A 24,984-nucleotide genomic window follows, 5' to 3' on the forward strand; every position below is an offset into this window, starting at 1 on the left:
ACTTTGTCAAGAGGTCGAGCTCCTCGCTGGCAGTTAAGTTCAGTCCTTCAATGGCGTTGAAGAAAGAGGACTTCCACGCCCAATAATTTTCTGGGCACTCGTTGAACTGGATGAGACCAGAATTCACAAGCTCTCGGCGCACCAGGTACCTCGCAATGTCATTTATACCAGTCGTGTCATCACGATGTGGCTGCGGTGAGTCTCTGAGAGGAGAGTGGTGCAGCTGAGCAGGAGGAGGCTGAGGAGGGGAGAGCTGAGCAGGATGTTGGTGATGTACTGCAGGTGTTGACCTCGCAGGTTGCTGTGCAAGAGCTGCAGGCGCTGACCTCGCAGGTTGCTGTGCCGGAGCTGCAGGCGCTGACCTCGCAGGTTGCTGTGCCGGAGCTGCAGGCGCTGACCTCGCAGGTTGCTGTGCTGGAGCTGCTGGCATTGAACTTGCAGGTTGATGTGCGGCAGCTGGCGTTGTGGTTGCAGGTTGCTGTACTGCATGAACATCGTTCGTGGCTGAGAGGTGAGGGGCTCTGAGCTGCGTATATCGTTCAAGTTCTGGGGGCTCCTCTTAATTAGTCTGTAGCTTAGAGTGGTGTTCGACGGAGTCACGTGTGCGTTGAAGTCTGTTGCTAACCGATTTGTATCGACTCTTCTCGCTTCCCTCACGATCTTCAAGTTCAGCCGCTTCTTCGAGAACTTGAGCTTCTGCTATAGCTGCCGCTACCTCCTTCTCATGCCCCAATGTTGATAACTCGGCAGCTATTTGAGCTTCTTTAACTTTAATGTCAGTTGCTAGACGAGCCTCTTCTAATTTCAGGTGAGCTGCTATACAGGCCTCCTCTACCTTTAATTCAGCTTCCCGTTGACCATAGGATGCACGTGCGCGGGCAGCTTCGACTTTGGCGCGAGCCCTGATTGCAGCTTTGCCAGTTGAGGAGGTTTTAGATCCAGATGATGAGGCGGAATGTAGAGATGCAGCGTCAGGTGAGCGGTCCTGTTTCGTCTCATCACCTTCAGTGTTTCCATTGGCTACGTCGTTGTCCATCATTGTTTATTGATCCTGTTGCTGTAGTGCCCGCCGTGACGTCGTCTTTTTACTATTCTGTCCTACGTGTTTGTGTCCATGTATAAACAGGCCGACAGATAGCCAACATGAAGAATCCCAAAGAAATACAGAGTCCCGGTCCAAGTTGAGGAACATTCAACCTTTTTTGTAAAAAGACGATGCTCTCCAAGGCACAAACGTAGATAGAAGCAATAAACACAGGAGCTGGGCAAACATATGAAACTCCGCATGGAAAGCTGGACTGTGCTGTTACCATGATTATCAGGCAGGAAACTATTTGCTGAATTTAAGTCACGTGAGGAAGGCTAGGGGGAGCAAATAAACTTCAAAATAAAAGTACTCTTCTCACATTCTAATAAAGTAACGTCTCAGTAGGGTTAATACTCCTGTCTGTGCTCCTGACCAAGGCAATGGAAAAAGAACTGGAGTTGGTCCCCGGGTGCTGCAGCTGCCCACTGCTCCTATACAATAGGACGGGTGAAATGGAGAAGACAAATTTCAACGTAACCGAACAACTGTACAACAAAAAAGTAAAGTGGCTTTCTTTTTTCTTCATATAAAACAGGATAGCATACAGGACCATAGACTAATCCTCCATCCTCCATCAGGAATTGAGACACACCTTCATTCTCAGCTCATAGTCGATGCAGACTACTTCTCGGCTGCAAACTGTGACCACAGATGAAACTTGTGTCTCTATTTGGGACATGATTATGAACTTTTTCAAAATTCAGACCTTGAGAGGCAGCTCCCATACATATATAACACACAGCACAGTGGGATTTGTGCCTTCAGTGGTGACTTACGTAAAGCCCTTATCCAGAAAAGACTGCTATAAATGAGGACTGCTAATTTGAAGGTGATATGGCCTCTTGGCTTTGGGGGCTGGGGTGAGGAGAAAGGAAAGCGGTGTATTGCTCCCAGTCCTCACGCAATGCCTGAAGCAGTTCAACCTGCAATAAAACCGACCAACAATCAAAGAGAACGGGTGTTTATTACTGAATTCTGCTTGGCTTGTAAAGGTGATGTCAATACCCATAGCCCCTGCCTGTTGCTAAGTCAGCATCTGAGGCCGGGGTGGAGGAATAAAAGAAGGTGTTGGTGTAAAAGAATCAGTATTCTTTGGTTGAAGTCATTCCGTCTGTGTGACAAGTCTATGCCACGGGAAGGGTTTGCGATGGAGGTGGACACGGGTTTGGTGGTTAACACAGGTTTTGTTTAACAGTGTCTCTCTCATTTAGTCTCCCGCACAGCCGGTGTGCTCTGGTGCTGGAGCCAGTTCATCGAGGGGCTCCCCTTTCCTCCGTCTCTCTGTTTCCAGCTCTGTGTTTCTGCCAAGTTCCCCGTGTGTGTCAGTCAGCATCCCTCGGACCCAGCCTCACTGCGGTATATACAGAAGAGGTGGTTAGACTAACACATCTGTGGCTGATCACTAATCAGTCTCTGCATTGCATCTGCACTCCCGCGACAGCGCCCCCCCCCCCCCATCTGTCTGCAGCCCGAGGCTACCACAGCCCGAGGCTACCACAGTGTGGTTTTGGTTAAAGAGGTGGGGGGGGGGGGAGAAACATCTCAGTGCTTCTGTTTTACTTTCTTTGTTACCTTTATGTGTGTGGGCTCTACACAACATCTACCAAGGTGCGGCTCCAGCTTACCTGAACTCAAAAATTACTCTCTGTCTTCCTCTTTTCTCTCTCTCTCTTTTCCCTTTGTCGCTCCCTCATTACTTTCTCTCCCTTTTTGTCTGTCTGTTTATTTATGCGGCGTGCACTGCTGTACCAGCTGTCAGGCAGAGCAGCGCTTCCTGTCTTTATACAGTATAAAGGAAACAGGATGAGAGTGGTGGTACTGGTACATAATGAATGCATCCAGCTGGTAGGAAAATGTGACCAACACTTTGCTCTATGACACAGGAAATCTAGACAAGGCAGGCTATTGCTATGATCAAACAATACCAACACTGTACACTAGAAATACCACATACATCATACTATACATAGTATGGTACACACACTACTATACATAGTATGTGTACTGTATACTAGAACTACTACATACTACAGATTCGTCACAAGAAGAACACACAGCAGGGTACGACAACTACTGCAAACTACAGCTGATGTATACTAGTACTACTGTGTACTAGAGCCACTGCATACTATAAAGACAAGTAAGTAAAAAGTAACAAAACTTGATGATTATTGAACACTTTAGAACCAAGGTTAATTGATAACAGTGGGAGACGATAAAAATATTGAAATGTAGGGTTAAGAGAAAATAGATCCCGAGTTATGTAGGTTACAACTACTGTTTTCTAGAAACACTGTATGCTAAAATTACATCATACTAGTGCTACACTATACAGTACTAGTACTGCAGTATACTAGGATGACTGCAAATATGACAGTACTCTAGAGCAACAGTTTACTAGTATCACAGAGTACTAAAACTACAGAGTACAAAACTAGTGCTATATCATAGAAGAACTATCTCATACTAGTACTGCATAATTCAACAACTTCATCATACTATTAATACAGTATACTTGTACCATAGTATTCTTGTACGAAAGGACACTAGCACAACAGTATAATGGCACTATGGTATCTTAGTACTAGCGTATTCTACCACTACAGCACACTAGTTTTACAGTATTGTTGTATTACCATATGTTATTACTACAGTATTTTAGGAAGTACTCTAGAAACAGCGATGGCGAGAGGAACCCCCCCAACTTTGCGCACCCAAGATGAAAATGAATAATATAAAATATAGCGATGGAGTAGATGGGTGGCATCTTAACAGCGTCAAATCATTCACCTCCTGTTGAATACAGGCATCTGAATTGATTAGCAGAGCCCCCCCCCCCCCCCCCCCACTGACTGACATCACTAGTGTTGCATTTCCTGTTGATTATTGTATGTTTGCTTTGTTACCATTCTGGATGGATGGCATACTTTAACAGTTCCTCAGAGACGCGGTTTTATTGCTTCATTATTGGCGAACACTTCACATTTATGAATAGTGTGGAGTGAAAGACACAGAGAGAGAGAGAGAGAGAGAGAGAGAGAGAGAGAGAGAGAGAGAGGAAGAAGAAGGAGGAGGGGGAGGGGGAGGAGGAGGAGGAGAAATGATGAGGGTCATTTGGTAACCACCGAAAGGCAACAGATACTCAGTTAACCTTTGACCCAATGATGAAACTGTCACGGTAAGATTCTTGGTGACTGATTCCCCCCATTCCCCTCTGCCCCCCCCCCGTTCCCCTCCTATGAGTGTTTATTAAAACAATGACTGACACAGTTTCTTCCAGCAATGGCGTCCTAAAAAAGTGATCTGTACACATATAAAAATGTAATAATCTGGTGTTTAGAAATGTTTTTTATTTTACTTTATTTGCCTTGAATAAGGAAAGTTTTTTTATTCACTGGACTGGTTAATTCAAGATGAGAAAAGGAAGGGGGGGAAATGATGCAATCCTGCTCTGTCCCTCATTCCACACCCAGTGTTTCATCATAACAAGTTATTTGTGTGATAATGACAAATTGGACATTCAACAGTCATCAACAGTATTATTCAACACAGCCCTATGCATCCTATTCGTGTGGGCATGGTAATCCATCAATGAAGCCAAAAACAGCAAACCGTTATATGTTACCAGGTTAAATTCACCCCAAAGTTGGTTAAAAAGCCTCCCTGCCTCATTAGAGTCCGCACAGCCATTTCTTCCTTCTAGAGTCCGGCGATGACGTTAAAAGCTACTTTTTCAAGTAATGTTTTCAGTAAAAATGTCATGCGCTGTGATTCAACATCCCTCTGGAGTCAAGCTGCAAAACTCAGATAAAGGTGGGGGGTTTTTTTCTCGCCTGTGACATCCTTTGCTCCAAACCATAATGCTGTGCAGCATACAGGAGATTTTAATTATGCTGTGTTACCAATTAGCACAGGTTGTGATAAGGTTCTCTTTTATGAATGTTGTAATTGGATTAGTGATGCCAGAGTGCATTAGGCTTATATAGCACAGCTAACTAATTATGTTAGCGAATAACAGAGCTTGCGTTTCATCCAATCAACTTCTCTCAAAATGCAGAGTTTATATGAAAGGGAAAATGAGGGATTGCTTCTCCTCAGGTCAACTAGTATTCCAATGAAAGGAGATTCTCATCATAATGACTCTTCATGATGGTGTGATTGTGTTGTCCTAATGTGCAGACCTGCTGTACAGACAAGTAGCATGTAGCATGTGAAGACAACAGTATATGGTTTCAGATTTTTGCCGTCTCATTTTCTGTATAGTGGAATAAGCACAAGATAATCAAAGCCGGCGTAAATTAGTAGAATATACTTCACAACATGCATGCTGAATGTTATCTTAAGGCTTTGGTCCAATGATTACAAACGAAACAAATGTGAACCTGACCTTTATGGCGTCACTGTGAATAATACTTTAAAATGTGTTCACTAATCTTTGATTGTGCTCCTGGGATTTCACAAAACAAATGAGAAATCCTCCGGTTTCAGGAAACTATAAAGCTTATGAAAATGATCCATCACCAATATCTCTGAGCAAAAAAAAAATGTAACTGAGTTTTGTCTTCACTGTTAGGCAGGCTGAGTATTGAAATAACACAGTACGGTACCATTGGTAATCCTTTATCCTGAAATGAAATTTTAATTTAAACTCGAGGCATCTCGACTATAGATGTTATGGTACATATTTTTGGATTGGAGAAAAGAGGTGCTCTTATTCTGATTGCTCACATCTACATCTCAGTTGAGGCAAATATTTTCATTAGGATGCCAATTATCTGAAGTCAACGTTGGTGGGTGCGTTATTCATCTACATGACACTTCTTAGCTTTATCTCGTTTTCATTTACAAATGTGGCCTGAAGGGACAAAACCAATCTGAACCTGCCCAGTGAAGTGAATGCTGACAGTCTGCTGTGGTGATGTGAATGGACACTGTATAGGATGGAGTAACAGACAGGTGGGCTGCAGCGTACGCCACTCACTAGACTTTCATCATTTACTGCACACACATGTCGCTTTGAGAAAGGAACAGAGACGATAAGTCAAAATCTAAATTTGCAGACGTCCATTATGGTGTTTCCTCAGGGTGGCAATTTTATGTGAATTAACAAAATAGCTTTGTTTGCGGAATATAAACAAGATTTTCTTCTATTTTTGTTATTCATTTTACACTAATATGCTATCAACTCAATGAAATGTTACTTGAAAAAACTGAATTCCAATTAACCTTATATTGGGCTATACAAATAAAATTGACTTGATTTCAATATTCTGCCTTCAATATTCAGCTTCCAAGCACCCAGATAATAGATTTCACTATTAGAGCTTTGGTTTAGTCCATACCAAGTCCGTTTTTCAAGAAAAGTAAACTCTCATCTCATCTCGTCATCAGCTGCTTCTCCGGGGTCAGGTCATGGTGGCAGCAAGCTAAGTAGGGCACTTCAGACATCCCTCTCCCCAGCAACACCCTCCAGCTCCTCCTGGGGGACCCCAAGGCGGTCCCAGGCCAGATTGGACATGTAAATTACTTTTTAGAAAAAATTGTTCCAGTGCCATAGCAAACAATGACATTTTTGTAAAACAAATCTAAAAAAAAACTCCTAAATAGATAAAAGAATGGTGGCTTACACCAGGATCATTTGGATGAACCACTGCCATGCAACGTTTTGCATGACATCCAAATAGCAATCCAATGATTTCTGCAATCTATATAGAAAGATCACGTCAGTCATCAATAGCAGGTACCCATTTGAATGATGCTCACAAGTTGTTGGGATGACACAACCGCAGACCTGATAATACACACCCCTACCCTACCTCGCGTACCCCCCCCACCCTAAACTTAATCTTGCTACTTAATCTTGCAAAATCACCTTTATAACTTTAGTTGTTCACATCAGCAACTTGATATCAGTAATTAAACTGGACTTGGTGGCGCTCTAGCTGGATTTCCTTCTGGCTCCTGTATTCTCATCTCATGCACCATGTCAAACTGCTGTTGAAACTAGTCACCAGGTGTTATTGGTACCAGGTAGGTACCAAGGGTGTCCGGGTGGCGTGGTGGTCTATTCCATTGCCTACCTACGGTGAAAGTTTTTCCCGGGGATCGTTGGTTCAAATCCTAGCGTGACCTCCAGTTTGGTCGGGCGCCCCCGCAGGTGGGAAGCCGGATGTAGGTATGTGTCCTGGTCGCTGCACTAGCGCCTCCTCTGGTCGGTCAGGGCGCCTGTTCGGGGGGGGGGGGGGACGTGATCTTCCCACACGCTACGTTCCCCTGGCGAAACTCCTCACTGCGAGGTGAAAAGAAGCGGCTGGCGACTCCACGTTTCGGAGGAGGCATGTGGTAGTCTGCAGCCTTCCCCGGATCGGCAGAGGGGGTGGAGCAGCGACCGGGACGGTTCGGACGAGTGGGGTAATTGGCCGGATACAACTGGGGAGGAAAAGGGGGGAAGTTACAAGGTATTGTTTCAGTGTGGGAATCGGAAATCGTGCTAAGTGTATTTCATTCCTTGAGACCCCGAATCAGCCTTTCTATAAATAAAAGTGACGAAATAAGGCCTAATTTCATCCATGTTGCTCCCACAGTTCCGTTCTGGGATACCAGTATACCAGTAGAGGGCACTATTAATCTAAAATCATCTATTACGCGGCAGCTTGATCCTCATTTGTTATTTGTTTTGGAATTGTAATCAAGTTTCTGTGTATACTGTTCACTATCATGTTTAAATATATATATTAAGTTTGGCGGGGGGCATAAAATACCTCGGGTGCAGGGATTCACACCAATGGGACAGTGGATGATAAGCAAAGATGTCAAAGCAAATATATTAATAATAACAATAATGATAATAATAATAATAAGAGTTTCTTTATATAGCACATTTTATAGAATGTATTTCAGTGAGCTTAAAGCGCACTACAATAAATAAAAAGATGGAAGGCAAAGTCCCCAGCTTGGTGGCTGCGTGGTCTCGTATGCACTGTGGGGGAATGGTGAAAGTTTTTCCCTTAGCTTTACTCGTTTTAATCTCTGGTAGACTCTGGTAACAACGAAATGGAGCTAGAGCCAACAGCATCACATAACGACACACGGTGACACGTGCATTTCACTGATGTGCACAATGGGACATTTATGCAAATTTGTTCCCAGTAATGGCTTAAAGCAGATAGTATAATAATAAAGATGATAATAATAATAATAATAATAATAATAATAATGATAATAAATCAAACTTATATAGTGCTTTTCTACCACTCAAAGTCGCTTTACAATAAACGGGGTGAAACAAACCCACAGATAAACATAACGAGAGGGAGAAGTGGCAGCCACACACGACGGCAGCAGTACTCTTCGACTTAAACAGATACAAAAGGGCAAGAAAAACAAAAAACAATCTTATACTTGGTCTACAAGTCCCACCTTTACCCTGAATTTGGCAGTTCAGTCAAGTTTCTGGACTGCAGCCGCTCTGTAGCCTATAATAAGCCCTTTAAATTCACAACTGAATGTCTGGCAGCAATACACTTATTAAACTGTTTGGACTGTGTAGCACGTCTGAGTCTAACTTTACCACCACCAAATTTTGTGAAACCAGCCTTCATTTGAAAAGTGTTCTCAGATAACCTGTTCCAGTCATTTCCATCTCAAATTATTTCCATCTCAAATTATTCTTCGCTTCTTTCAGGAACGTCTATAAATTTAGCTTTGCTTGGTTTACCTCAGGGCTTCTCTCTAGCAAACTACGTAAGCCTTCTGATCTAATCTGCTGGTCTACAAATCCCATCTATCTATAGGCCTGACATTTACATAAATCTATCTAGGTGTTATATGACCCAGTGGATTTGTTTAAAGCTCTGTGATGTTTGGTTTGGGGTTTTGCCGCTGGACAGACAGGTTTTGCCATGACTGACCTTATTTCAGGCAGGCAATAAGACATTAAGTCAGACCACTAACGACCTTTGGGCCTAGTGTAATTTCCCTGCCAAAGGAGTTATTCTCGTTTGGTTGTCAGAAAAAAGACAGTGTCTCAATATGTTGATTCAACGGGAGAGAGGGGAAGCCTCTGTGACTAATGTGAGTCATTATGAGAACTCTAATAACGATGCCCACCCAGAATTAATTATGTAGCATTCCTAATTACTTTCCAGGTTTGTAGAAAAACGACATTTGTTTTTGTCACTATTATATGTGACATGTGAAAAAGAAATAGTTGAATGCAAGGTTGGTGAACAGTGGTGGCAAAAGGCAACACAGTGGCACTATTATATTATTTAGATGTTTAATTGTGTGTACAGCATGTGTCACCAAAACTTTAGATTGGCTTTTGCTGCAAACTCTTTGACATCAATGACTAATACTAGATTCATTCCGCTATCAGACAATGTCCCAGCATACTATGTAGGCCTGTAGTTAATTTCCACTTCGACAGATGACAATAACAATAATGGATTACATTTATATAGTGCTTTATCTAGACACCCAAAGCACTTCACAGTGAAGAGGGGGAACTCATCTCAACTACCAATGTGTAGCACCCACATGGGTGATTCACGGCAGCCATTTTGCACCAGGACGCTCAACACACATCAGCTTGAGGTGGAGAGGGAGGAATCATTGAACAAATTACACAGGGGGGTGATTAGGTGGCCAGATGGAGAGAGCCAGATTGGGATTTTTGCCAGGACACTGGGGAACCCCTACTCTTTGCGATAAGTGCCATGGGATCTTTAATGACCATAGTGAGTCAGGACCTCGGTTTTAATGTCTCATCTGAAGAACGGCATCTCCTACAGCACTGGGACTTTTGTTGTTTTTTATTAGGACTAGAGGGAAGACTGCCCCGTACTCGCCCACCAACACCACTTCCAGCAGGAACTCAGCGTTGCCAGGAGGTCTTCCATCCAAGCACTAGCCAATTACCTGCTTAGCTTCCATAATTCGGCAGAGCCAGGGTACATGTTGGTATGGCTGCAGCTATCTGTGTTATTTGTTAAATCCAGCAGTAAATCATATAGGGCCAGTTTCACAGACAAGGCTTAAGCCTAGTCCCAGACTAAAATGTCTGTTTGAGTTGTCTTAACTTAAAGTGACTTGCACAGACACATCTTAAAATAGTCCTAGGTTTAGCCTGTTCTGGATTAAACTAAACCGACTGTGAGAAGGAGGATCATAGTTACTCTAGGACTAAATTGAAGCTTAAATTAATCCTTCAAAGAGGCAGGTTTAATTTCTGCTTAGCAGTTTGCGAGGGAGCATGAACTACTTGGAATAGCTAAATGAAGACCAACATGCAATACAGAGGCCAGCCAGACGAGTACTTGTGGATAGAAGTAATCCATTAAATTACTTTGATGAAATAACTTTTCAAGACCGCTTTCGTATGTATAAAGAAAATGCACTGGAGATCATATCTTTGCTTGATCCTAGACTTTCCTCTCTGTCTCAAAGAGGAAGGCCGTTACCCAGTTCTCTCCAAGTTCTGATCACTTTGAGATATCTGGCTTCTGGAATGTTTCGTCGTGAAACTGGTGATTTATGTGGTGCCAGTGAAGCAACTATGTGTAGAATAGTTCACAAAGTCTGTAGGGCCATTTGTGAACTGAGGAATATTTACATCAAGTTTCCTGATGCTCCTGGCCAAGCCAACTATAAAGTGCAATTCTATGAATATGGGCACTTCCCAGGACTGATTGGCTGTATAGATGGATGTCATGTTCCCATCAAGTGACCATCAACTCCTGATGCTGAGGAGTACAGGAACCGCAAGAACTGGTTTTCCATCAATGTTCAGGGTGAATGCACTCCTAATTTAGAGTTTTCTAACATTGTTGCCTGTTGGAAAGGTGCAACTCACGATTCAAGGATTTTTCTCAACTCTTCATTGTGTGCTCAATTTCAGAGAGGACAACATAGTGGACTACTCCTTGGTGACAGTGGATATGGTCAGAGTAACTTTTTATTCACCCCATACATAAATCCCACTGAGCAGCAAAGATACAACAGAGCTCATATCCGCACTAGAGGGCTGGTCGAGCGTATGTTTGGAGTATGGAAAAATCGATTCCAGTGTTTACGCAATACACTTTGTTTTGAGCCAAGAAGATGCTGCAAGGTGATAATTGCTAGAGCTGTGCTCCACAACTACCTGAGGCAGCATTGCTGTCCTGATCCTCTAATGGAAGACCAGGATCAAACAGATGTGCCCATGGCTGAGGCAGGGAATGACCAAAGAGGACTTGCATACAGAGCTGCTTTCACATTGCAGCACTTCAGCTAGATGAGATGCATTTAAATATGGAATGTATTCATTATGGCCTATGTTTGCTTGCATAATGTTTTTTCTGTACATGGTGTGCAGCAAATTAAACGAGTGACTAAACTAAAGCTGGTTTGAAATGTAGTTTGTCGTGATTAAAATACTCAAACTCATGAATATGCAAATGACAAAACATTTATTTATTTTTACGTATATTGTTCATCATGACTGGCAATCACAATTGTCTCATTACTGTATCTTTTTTGGATAGCTCTCTCTTCCAACTTCATATCCAATTCAACCTGTAGAATTCTCATTTTCATTTCATGTTCTTCCTTCAGATATTTCATTTTATGCTCATGAAATTCTCTGGCTAACTTTTTATGCATGGTCATCTTTTTTGTTCTCTGTTGAGAGGTGGCAGCAGCATCTTCTCTTAAGGATGTTACAGTAGATGTAGAGGGCCCACACTCACTGGACACTGCAGGCTCTTCCACACTGCTCAGATTCCTTTCCTCTGGAAAAAACAACACTGTTAGAAGCACAAATAAACTCATATCGTCCATAGAATGGAAGAAGAATAAAGATTGACACAGTCAGTGTAATACATTTACTAAAGGAAGTAACCAATTTACTTTCTTTGGTTTATTTACCATTTGTGCTCAGTTCTTCATCTGAACTATCCGAATGGTCACCGTCTGGTATACCATCCAGAGGCTGCTGGGGTTTAATTATTCCAGACAGCAAGTCACTCAATTCATCAGCCTTGTCTTTTTTTGGTGGTCCACCACCAGTATTAAATCTCTCTTTTCTGGTCTTTGCATTTTCTCTTTTTAAAGCCAGTTTAATGTTCTTCCACAGAGTCTAAAGGCAGATATCATTCAATATTAATAATGTCAAAAATATGAATATGATAAATGTGGAATACTGATAATAATGTAGATTTCTCACCTGAAGTTGTTGTACTGTTCTTGTGGTTACATTTTCATTTGCATTGAATTCACTGCAAATTGCGGCCCAAGCATTCTTTTTCTTTTGCTCAGTAGCAGTAGTATGGTTTTTACTTTCAATAACTGGATGGTTTGATATTTGTTTTAGTAGCGTTTTTTCATACTCACTAAAGTTTTTGAACGAATTCTTTTTGCCTCTGCCATTGTTATGTCTCAGGATTCATACCATTAAATTGTGTTTTCGATTCCACTCCGGGTTTTTATGAGCACCATGACACGAACGTCATGTGCTCATACTTAACCTGATGAGGTTTAACCCAGGTGCTCTCATTTAGACTTACTTATCTTACTCCAGGACTCCATAGTCTTTGACTAACTAAACCAAATTTAAGATACGTTCATGGAGGCTACTTAAATGTCCTAGTTTAACTAGTATGGATTAAGGACTGATCCTGGCTTGATTTAAGCCTTGTCTGTGAAACCAGCCCATAGTCCACTTGGCCCTGTCTCTCTGAACTTGGTGGGCTCCCCTTCCTAAGATGCCGGATGTTGACCTGTACCTAAATGAATGTCAACCAAGCAAATTCCAGTGAATTTATGTGCTTGGTAAACTGAATTTTACTGATGTCATTTCTATTGGTAAATCATCAAGCAGGTTCAGATCCACATGTTAACTGCCCTTTGCTCAAAGGCACTTAAGCTGTCTTGAAGACTATTAGCCCAAAGTATTGAGGAAGGTACTCCTTGACCAAAAGATCTGCCGCAGAAAAACCCGAGGTCCTCAAATTCAGGTGCATTCAGATATAGAGAGAAATCCAAAGAAGGAAGTCAACCTGAAATATCCAATAAAACATTGAGCTGCATCTCAAATTATTTCCAGCATGTATTACCAGAGTTTAGAGATGCTGTTGCTATAAGCAGAGTCGACTTTTCTTCTTAAAATGGCACCATGATTCACAGGTGATTATTAACAGAGCTACAATGTCATTGGACTCTTCGCAGAGGAACGTCCATACTACCATGTCCATCAAGTTTACTGCGAGACTTTGTAAAATGTTTATTGTGACATTTGGATAATGAAGCTTCCTCTATTGCAGGTGAGGGGATTTGCGCTGCTTATTATCCTCAATGCCAACTTGTTAGCCACGTCACAATTATAAGTTAATGTCATGGCTTGCCTTTATTTCTTCACACTAATTACTTTCCTGTCACCACATCTGTAATAAATATAATTCATGCAAATGTTCGGAGCTGGATTCTCGTCTTCCACCTCCAAACTGCCTCAGGCAGCACATCAGCTGTGTGGTCATGATGTGACATGATGCTGCTGTGGACATTAACGCGGAGCAGGGCATCAGTGTTAGTTAGGGCCTTCTCAACTGACTGACATGAAATATGGCCACAGAGCATTTAAAAGGTATGAGAGGAGCTGGTTTGACTGGCCAAGTCATAAACCCACAAGTCCAGCCCAACTCCACCTGTTTATAATGTGTCCATCCCAACCCCCCCCCTCCCCACACACACACACACACACACACACACATCCACTGTGCCAGGGCTGGGCCTGCGACTCAGCTTCACCCAACTGAAGAGTGGAAAGGCAGTTGGTCCAGATGACATGGCTGCGGAGGCATGGAGATGTTTAGGAGAGATGGCAGTGGAGTTTTAAACTAGATTGTTTAACACAATCTTGGAAAGTAAGAAGATGCCTTAGGAATGGAGAAGAAGCATACTGGTACCAATTTTCAGGAGTGATTTGCAGAGCTGTAGTAACTACAGCAGTATAAAGTTAATCAGTGACAGCATGAAGATATGGGAAAGAGTAGTGGAACCAAGGTTAACAGGAGATGTGATGATTAGTGAGCAGCAGTATGGTTTCATGCCACAAAAGAACACTAAAGATGCGATGTTTGCTTTGAGAATGTTGATGGAGAAGTATAGAGAAGGCCAAAAGGAGTTACATTGTGGCTTTGTGGATTTAGAGAAAGCATATGACAGGGTGCCAAGAGAGGAGGTGTGGTATTGCATGAGGAAGTCAGGAGTAGCAGAGAAGTATTTAGTGGTGCAGGATATGTATGAGGGAAGTGTGACAGTGGTGAGGTGTGCAGTTGGAATGACAGATGGGTTCAAGGGGTAGGATTACATCAAGGATCGGCTCTGAGTCCTTTCTTGTTTGCAATGGTGATGGACAGGTTGACGGATGAGATCAGGCAAGAGTCTCCGTGGACTATGATGTTCGCGGATGACATTTATGATCTGTAGCGAGAGTAGGGTGCAGGTTGAGGAGAGCATGGAGAGGTGGAGGTATGCACTGGAGAGAAGAGGAATGGAAGACAATAGGCATAAGATGGAATACATATACAGTGCATCCGGAAAGTATTCACACCCCTTCACTTTCCCCATATTTTGTTATTTTACAGCCTTATTCCAAAATGGATTAAATTCCTTTTTTCCCTCATCAAGCTACATACAATACCCCATAATGACAAAGTGAAAAATGTTTTGTAGAAACTTTTGCAAATTTATTAAAAATAAAAAACTGAAATATTGCATGTACATAAGTATTCACACCCTTTACTCAGTACTTGGTTGAGGCACCCTTGGCAGCGATTACAGCCTCAAATCTTCTTGGGTATGAAGCTACAAGCTTGGCACACCTATATTTGGGGTATTTCTCCCATTCTTCTCTGCAGATCCTCTCGAGCTCTGTAAGGTTAGATGGGGAGCGTCGCTGCACAGCTATTTTCAGGTCTTTCCAGAGATGTTCAATGGGGTTCAAGTCTGGGCTCTGGCTGGGCCACTCAAGGACATTCACAGACTTGTCCCGAAGCCACTCCTTCGTTGTCTTGGCTGTGTGCTTAGGGTCGTTGTCGTGTTGAAAGGTAAACCTTCGCCCCAGTCTGAGGCCCTGAATGCTCTGGAGCAGGTTTTCATCAAGGATCTCTCTGTACTTTACTCCATTCATCTTTCCCTCGATCCTGACTAGTCTCCCAGTTCCTGCCGCTGAAAAACATCCCCACAGCATGACGCTGCCACCACCATGCTTCACTGTAGGGATGGTATTAGCAAGGTGATGAGAGGGGCCTGGTTTCCTCCAGACATGACGTTTGGAATTCAGGCCAAAGAGTTCAATCTTGGTTTCATCAGACCAGAGAATCTTGTTTCTCATGGTCTGAGAGTCCTTTAGGTGCTTTCTGGCAAACTCCAAGCGGGCTGTCATGTGCCTTTTATGGAGCAGAGGCTTCCATCTGGCCACTCTACCATAAAGGTCTGATTGGTGGAGTGCTGCAGAGATGGTTGTCCTTCTGGAAGGTTCTCCCATCTCCACAGAGTAACGCTGGAGCTCTGTCAGAGTGACCATCGGGTTCTTGGTCACCTCCCTGACCAAGGCCCTTCTCCCCCAATTGCTCAGTTTGGCTGGGCGGCCAGCTCTAGGAAGAGTCCTGGTGGATCCAAACTTCTTCCATTTACGAATGATGGAGACCACTGTGCTCTTCGGGACCTTCAAAGCTGTAGAAATTTTTTTGTACCCTTCCCCAGATCTGTGCCTCTATACAATCCTGTCTCGGAGGTCCACAGACAATTCCTTTGACTTATTGGCTTTGTTTCTGCTCTGACATGCACTGTCAACAGTGGGACCTTATACAGACAGGTGTGTGCCTTTCCAAACCATGTCCAATCAATTGAATTTACTACGGGTGGTCTCCAATCAAGATGTAGAAAGTGGAAACAGGATGAACCTGAGCTCAATTTTGAGTGTCATAGCAAAGGATGTGAATACTTATGTACATGCAATATTTCAGTTTTTTATTTTTAATAAATTTGCAAACATTTCTACAAAACATTTTTCACTTTATCATTATGGGGTATTGTGTGGACATTGATGAGAAAAAAAAGGAATTTAATCCATTTTGGAATAAGGCTGTAACATAACAAAATGTGGGGAAAGTGAAGGGGTGTGAATACTTTCCGGATGCACTGTATGTGTGAATGAGAGGGAGGACAGTGGAATGGTGAGGATACAAAGAGTAGAGGTGACGAAGGCATATGAGTTTAAATACTTGGGATCAACTGTTCAAAGTAACAGGGAGTGTGGAAGAGAGGTGCAGAAGAGAGTGCAGGCAGGGTGGAGTGGGTGGAGAAGAGTGTCAGGAGTGATTTGTGACAGAAGGATACCAGCAAGAGTGGCATGGTGGCGCAGTGGTTAGCACAGTTGCCTCACAGCAAGAAGGTCCTGGGTTCGAGCCCTAGGGTTGTCCAATCTTGTGGGTCATCCCGGGTCATCCTCTGTGCGGTGTTTGCATGTTCTCCCCGTGTTTGCGTCGGTTTCCTCCAGGGGCTCCGGTTTCCTCCCACAGTCCAAAGACATTTAAGTCAGGTGAATCGGCCATACTAAATTGTCCCTAGGTATGAGTGTGTGTGTGTGTGTATGTCGGCCCTGTGATGGCCTGGCAGCCTGTCCAGGGTGTCTCCCCACCTGCTGTCCAATGACTGCTGGAATAGGCTCCAGCATCCCCATGACCCTGAGAGCAGGATAAGCGGTTCAGATAATGGATAGATGGATGGATACCAGCAAGAGTTAAAGGAAAGGTTTACAAGATGGTAGTAAAACCAGCTATTTTATATGGTTTGGAGACAGTGGCACTGACAAAAAGACAGGAGGTGGAGCTGGAGGTGGCAGAGTTGAAGATGCTAAGCTTTTCAATGGGAGTGACGAAGAAGGACAGGAATAGGAATGAGTATATTAGTGGGACAGCTCAGGTTGGACAGTTTGGAGACAAATCAAGAGAGGTAAGATTGGGATGGCTTGGACATGTGTAGAAGAGAGATGCTGGGTATACTGGGAGAAGGATGCTGAATATGGAGCTGCCAGGGAAGAGGAAAAGAAGAAGGCCAAAGAGGAGGTTTATGGATTTGGTGAGGGAGGACATGCAAGAGGCTGGCATGACAGAGGAAGATGCAGAGGACAGGAAGAGATGGAAACAGATGATCTGCTGTGGTCACCCCTAATGGGAGCAGCCAAATGTAGTAGTAGTAGTAGTAGTAGTAGTAGTAGTAGTAGTAGTTTGGATCTTTTCTTCCACATGACCTCCCCTGTCATGTTCAGTCTAATTGAAACATCTAGTATAGTGGAGACTAGCTACTTTTTTCTGCAGCTTCCCGTCTTCAGTGGTTAGCACTTTCCTTCTGTCTCAAACAATGGGAGAAACTTCAAATTGAAACTGATTTACATACCAGTCCTATCGAAGTAGATTGAAACTCTAACGAGATTAAATTTTTTTCTGCAGTGTGACATTTAGACAGGATCTATTTGGTCTGCCTTTTCCTAATGCTCCCCTTTGACATGATCTCAGGATTAAGGTTAGAGAATATTTTAATGTGGGTCTGAGGGACGTTCTTGTCATTTGGCACTTATACAGTATTTGTAGTGCAACACCTGATAGCAACCATTCAAATGCAGAACAGTGATTCACCATTGTGAAGTTTTCCAACAATTACAAGTTTGTGGTAACGATTACCATCACAAAAAGAAATTGAAAACGATGTTTTACGCCAAATAAATGCTGTATATTTAAGTATGGGTAGATAAGTATTACTATTGGTGGTAACAGACTGAAAAGATAAATCCCTATCTCTCTCTCTCTCATCCAGGGTCAGGTCGCGGTGGCAGCAAGCTAAGTAGGGCACTCCAGATGTCCCTCTCCCCAGCAATGCCCGCCAGCTCCTCCTGGGGGATCCCAAGGTGTTCCCAGGCCAGAATGGACATGTAGTCCCTCCAGTGAGTTCTGGGTCTACCCCGGGGTCTCTTCCCAGTTGGTCCTCCTGGACCAGTCTGCCGGAAGTCGGCACGCCCCAGTCGCTGCCTTTGCCTGCCGCCCAGGCCTGCATTGCACTCTACCCCAGTGCTCATCCCCGCAGGTGGTGGGTCCACGGGGTGTAAATCCCTATCTGCTCAAGGATAATACCATTGCAAAACAAAGCTCATAATGCCTGCATGTCCCTTTCTGTAAAAGACTGCATTTGTGCACACTTGGGTCCTTGCACGTTTTCTCAATGCAGCCAATTTGTCAGTCTGTCTGGATGTGTGTTGGTGTGTGGGTGTGTATATCTGTGTGTTTGTATATTTGTGCCCCCCCCCCACACACACACACACATACACAATACATTATACAAAGGGTAGGAGGAGGGAGGGAATATCTTATCAGTGTTGTAAAAATGGTTACCACCAGGATTCCTCTACACTGCAATTGGAGAAATGAGCATGAAATGAGACCAAAGTTAAAATGTGTAGGAAGGAGAAAGACCTCAACCCATAATAACCTCAAGATAATGCACGAGAGTGCTCCGGAAGGATGCTGCCCTGATAGACTGCATGTTATTTACCGATCTGGTGATCTCAGTGCCTCCGTGTTCTCTCGTGTTTTCCAAAAAGAAAGGTTGGGCTCAGGCAACTCTCACTTCCGAATGTTTAACGACAACAATGATAATGATCTTAATTCATATAACCCCCTTCATGCATGAAATGCAGCTCAAAGTGCTTAACAGCACAGAGAAGCAGATAAACTCAGCATAGGATACACAAAAATGATAGTGCACGGCACTATCATTCACGTACTTTTAATTATTTTTCAATGCATTTTTCTTTCCACTGAGTGACGGCAAAAGCTACTTCCTCTTCCTGCTTACATGACAGACAGTTCAAAACTGACTTGACCTAGCCACGTGTGACACATTTCAAGAGGTTTGAGTTTCTGCTCTGACAGGCAGCCTTTTAAAGCTTTTATAATGTGTTAATTTGGTGGTGAATACTGATAGGTCTTTGCATTAATCATCTCCTCCACCCACCCAAGGGTGAAAGAACACATTTTCCTCCCAAAGATTCAGATGGAGTTAACTTTGCTGAGAGATAAGTGAGAGGGTGGACGTTAGTGGAGGAGGATATAAAAAAAACCCAACACAACAGGTCAACTGAAGATTGATGTGTGTGTGTGTGTGGGGGGGTGAGTGTAGTTGGTGGGTTATGGCACATTGTGCAATCTAAGCTTGACAAATTTCAATTTAGGTGATATCTGTAACTGTGCTGTGAACACTAGGGAACTAATTCGCCTGACGTGACATATCGGTCTTCCCATTCTGTCCGCTAATTTTTGCTGGATTTGTTATAATTGAAGGCAATTCATGCAGAAAATAATGAAAGTCGGCAAGGAGCCTGGATTCAGGTGACAGCCAGTCAGTCAATAGTGGATGTGCAGTAATACTATGCAGTTACATCCTTTGGCTTTAAACACACTTGATCAGATGAGGAGCGTTTGGCTGAGCATCTCTTAAGCACCATGGGAAGCAATGGTTGAATGCTGTGATTCACCTGTAATCACCGCCAATGTGTCCTTGGGAAATATGAAGGTGTCAAGGCAATTTCTCCTTATCAACACTGAGGCTCATGACCTCTGCAACCATTATCTTGGCTCCCTCACAAAGTAAATCCTGATATACCGTTGTAAGCCTGCATGTGAACAATGCGAAGCCTCTCCCACAAGTGCAAACTTTCAATAAGTTGTAATGATTTCGATAAAACTTTTCCACAGGAAAACTCAGTTACCCAAGAGGTTGACAAACTATATGATTGCTCGGGTTCAGCGCGAAGGGGCACCACAACAGGAAAATCCCATTAAACTTGCAGTACATAAAGGCAGTCAATGACTCATTCGGTTGTAAGACATCAGAAGTCACAGCCACTGGCAGAGTCATACACAAAGCCCCGACCATGTCTAGTGGCAGAGATGGGTTTTATGATTGGGGTATCATTCTGTTGCATCTGCTAGACAGTTAGAATATTGTTGCTCATTAATAGTGGATTTATCAAACAAAGATAACTGCATTATGAGTTAAACTTGTACGTATGACTCATCGATGGAATTAACACGGGACCCCGTTGGTGCTCTGTCAAGAAAATTGCTTGTGCTCCGGCGGCCGATCCAGATGGGGTCAACCATGTTTTGAAGAAAACACTGAAAACTGAAAGAGAGACAGAGTGGAGTGTGGGAGAGGGAGAGAGAGAGAGAGAGAGAGAGAGAGAGAGAGAGAATCAATCTGAAGTGACCCTCTTCATCGGTCTTGTCTTTCTCATCTCCCTCCTGTCCATGTAAAGCATTTCCTATACAGGGAAATGCTCTTTGCCCACAGCTTGGTCACAGTTGTATGGATATGTAGTTAAAGCTTGGCCCGTACATGCCGTTTCTGTCTCTGTCTGTCACCCTCTTCCTTCCTCACACCACCTCCTTATTTGCAAAAGGCATCACAGTTTATTTTTTGCCGCTATAATAAAGAAAACACATTGTAAGGTAAAATATGGAGTAGGGGAGAGAGACGACCGTTCAAGACTGATACAGCTATCTTTAGGTGCTGGTGGTATATATGAATAATGATGCAGCACGGGTGTCTGTCAGTCCAACTGCTAGAAACAAATGAGAGGTGAGTTAGCATGAAAGAGGAGGGAGAGGATTACGTGTAAGGAGGAAATGGCGGAGCTACCCTTGTACGTTTTATTTGAAATGAGATACACACCTCATCTAATATATCCGTATAGACATGGGGATTCACATCTGAAAACACACATGCAAGCAAGCATGTGTACGTGCACCCACATACCTATAACACACACACACGGACTAGTTGAAGGCCGGTAGAGGTGCAAATGCAGGCTGATTGGTAATTTTCCTTGGGCACAAGGTGTATTGTTAATGCATGTGTCCATTTGGTAAATTTGTATGCTGGTGAGGAACCTGACTGCACCAGGGTTTGTGCGGTGGAGCACTTAGGGATGTGTTAATGCAGATCTGCTGACATACAGTTTTGGTGTCCACTTTGGCCTGAAATTGTGTCTACGCCTTCACTGGCTCAGACCATGTCTAAGCTCAGATGCAGATACGATGAGTTATTTCCCTGCAGCAGTCTAGGCAAGGACACACAAGAACATCTATCCCAATGTTTTGATGGCTGTTAGCCTACTCATTTCACCTGAGATAAATCATTAAGCCAACTGCAACAACTAACTGAAAGCAACATTCTTAACAAGTTCATCCAAAAAAGAAAAAATGATAGGTGGCTTTTGAGTTTATTGTGATTCAAAGACATTTTGCGCTCATCAAGACGCATGTAAAGTTCAATCTAACTTGGCGAAGTGAATGTTTGTCTGGACCAATAGGATGTATCCACAAGTGCAAACCTATACCTGCCCATACCAGTGTGTGACATCAGGTTGTGCTCTGGTGAAATTGGGTTATAGTGGGCAATACTGAAATGGACCCCCGTGCCACTGGAATCCATTCCACTATAATTCCTGAGAGCAGAACGGGATGGGACGATTTTATTTTTACTGGATATATCATGTTCAGGAGGACACTGTGAAACATACAGTAGACCAGTCTCGATTGCTAAAACACGCTTAATGAAACTGGGATCCACTTGATCTTCATTATCACCTTCTTAGCACAGCAGACATCTTCTCTTGCAAATATGTTAACACTTTTCATTCACACATTTTTCACACCCTTTTTCAAAACACAGATCTCAGAAAAAGACCCACACCTCTATTGGATTAACTGTTTTAAACAAAAGGAAAACATCTATTCGCAGCTCAGAGAAATTGTGAATCTCTAGTGCACCCGTGTGAAATGCCTTTGCATAACTCTTCAATCAGCAATCAGTCCTTATCCATCTATAAAAGATGCCACTTCTGTGTTGCTATTTGCAAGCATGGATCAAAGACATGTAAGGACAGTAAGAGGCCTGAGGAAGAGGAGTTTGCATGTGTGGTGGAGGAGCCGCTGCAAGAGGAGAAAACAGAGCTCAAGTTTCAGATTAAATTCGGGCAACAATTGACCATGTCATCAATCCTGGCATGTCCTTTAGCATTCTGAGTTGGAGCCCTGGGACATTGTCAGACCTTTTCCGAACGAGAATAGGTAAGTCACAATGTGTGTATTTCAGCTGTACTGTGACTGTCATAATGTCAATTTTGACATGCTTTTTTACATTTACTTTATAGAATCCACAGGTTACAAAACACTGGTGACAGAGGACAGAGCTTTAGTTCTGACCAGGAGGTGGCCATCATAGATATGGTCACGGCAACCAATGTGATCGGACTGTGTAAAATCCAGACAGCAGTAATTGCAGATCAGGGAGTGTTTGGAATTATGAACGGTGTGAGTTTGGCTACTATTGATTGAATCCTTACATGAAACCATGTTGGAATGAAGCAGCTGTACAGAGTTCCATTCCAAAGAAGCTCTGACATGGTGAAGGAGGCAAGACTCCAGGATGTGCCGGTAAGGATGTGTTATTGTATTGGAATGCCTTGTCATACCATATACATGCAACTAGAATAATTTGTTTTATGAATTTGGTTTTTCTTAGAGAATAATGGAGCTTGAAGCTGAAAGGGGCACATCACACATTCACTTATGTGGATGAAGCCAGCTCCAGTCTCTCTAAAGTGAGGCGATGCGGGAAGAACATCATTGGGCAGAGAGCCACTGCTACAGCGCCAGGTCAGAGTGGCGCCAATATTGCCATGTGTGCTGCCATCTCTAATGATGCTGTCCTTTGCCACATACCAACTATCAGCCCATACAATACAGAATGCCTCATCACATTTCTTGATACACTGAATGAAAGACTGGTAGATGAGAGAGGGCTGTTGAGGCCTGGCGTGACTCTGTATGTCATCATTTGGGACAATGTTGCCCTCCACCGCTCTCGCCTTGTGAATGGTTTGCAGCACAGTCTCATATGATGATGCAATTCCTTTCTCTATACTCCTCTTCTGAACCCAATAGAAGAATTCTTCTCTGCTTGGAGATGGAAGGTATATAATCATCAGCCATGTGACCAGCTGTCCCTCCCTCCAGGAGGCAATGAAAGCTGGTTGCCTGGCAATAGGTGCAGAGGACAGTCAGGGATGGATACGCCACACAAGGAGATTTTTTGGTGCAATGTTAATGAGAACCTGTGGCCTAATCTTCAGGAACGAATGCACCAAAATGTAAAATTCTGAGTATTTCAACTCTTTGTTTTTTGGATATTTCCACCCATAAATTTTCCTTTGGTTGCTGTTATGTTTATTTTAGTTTTATTTACAGTATTCAACATTTCTGATTTTGGGTGAAATTCTTTATTGGTTTGGTGAAGAAAGAATGCAGTACAAAAGCTGTACCATAATGACTGTCTGAATTTGTCAAGGTGCTTACTGTAGGTCTTACATGTCAACAACAGTCCATGGGCACAGAAAGACCTGCACGCAAGAATAATGAAGAAAACTTGGCAAAAGAGTACAGCAGGGTTTGTTATCTCTAGTCAAATCATCTGCGGAGAACACAATTCAAATCATGCTGTGATATATACTTGTCTTTTTTGGCACATACTAGCACTATGGAAGTATCAACAAATGGCAGTCATAGCACAAATTGAGGTTGAACCAGTTTATATTGATAGCTGTATTTTTTTGTGATTCAACAAATTTGAACATAAGTTGTGTTTTGAATATTCGCTTTTGTTGCATGTTAACGTTTAGTGAGTGTTCAAACTTTTTTGCAAGCAAAATGTGTCATTTTGGTCAGCGACTCAGTTCAGGCCTGTGTTAACCATTTTGAAAATATAACTTCTAAATGGACAAATGTGTTCAATCAAATGAGAAACTGACAACACTGCTGATGTAGTCCTTCATTGGAACGTTAAACCTGCATACACATTACGCTCAAATTTCTAAACGTGTGCCTCTAAGTGTGTGTGCATGGGGGGATCTGCTTGTACTCGTCTCTGTAACTCTGTTAACTGGGGCTGCAAGGCTGTATGTGTCAGCCAATATACCAACACAGACCGCCTCAAGCCAGGGTTTCAGCAAAACAAGTCTTTGGGTTCATCCCAGTTCATCCTCTGTGTGGAGTTTGCATGTTCTCCCAGTGTCTGCGTGGGTTTCCTCTGGATGCTCCGGTTTCCTCCCACAGTCCAATGACATGTAGGTCAGGTGAATCAGCCATACTAAGTTGTCCCTATGTGGGAGTGTGTGTGTCTGCCTGCTGGCCTGTCCAGGGTGTCTCCCCGCCTGCTGCCCAATGACTGCTGGGATAGGCTCCATCATCCCCATGACCTTGAGATCAGGATAAGCTGTCTGGATAATGGATGGATGGATGGAAGTATTTTAATGCCAGGCAAGACGAGGAGCCGGTACAGCGGAACACTGGGTCCAGGGCAAGAGCACATGTTGTTCGGGTTGCGTAGCGGTTCCATTGCCTACCAACACGGGGATTGGCGGTTTGAATCCCCGTGTTACCTCCAGCTTGGTCGGGAGTCAATACAGACACAATTAGCTGTGTCTGCAGGTGGTAAGCCGGCTGTGGGTATGTGTCCTGGTCGCTGCACTAGCGCCTCCTCTGGTCGGCCAGGGTGCCTGTTCGGGGGGGGGGGGACTGGGGGGAATAGCGTGATCCTCTCACGTGCTACATCCCCTCGGCAAAACTCCTCGCTGTCAGATGAAAGGAAGCGGCTGGCGACTCCACATGTATCAGAGGAAGCATGTGGTAATCTGTAGCCCTCCTCGGATCAGCAGAGGGGGTGGAGCAGCGACCAGGATGGCACGGAAGAGTGGGGTATTTGGCTAATTACAATTGGGGAGGGGGGGGAGGAGGGGG

Source organism: Lampris incognitus, chromosome 4, assembly GCF_029633865.1.
Source record: "Lampris incognitus isolate fLamInc1 chromosome 4, fLamInc1.hap2, whole genome shotgun sequence".
Classification (NCBI taxonomy): domain Eukaryota; kingdom Metazoa; phylum Chordata; class Actinopteri; order Lampriformes; family Lampridae; genus Lampris; species Lampris incognitus.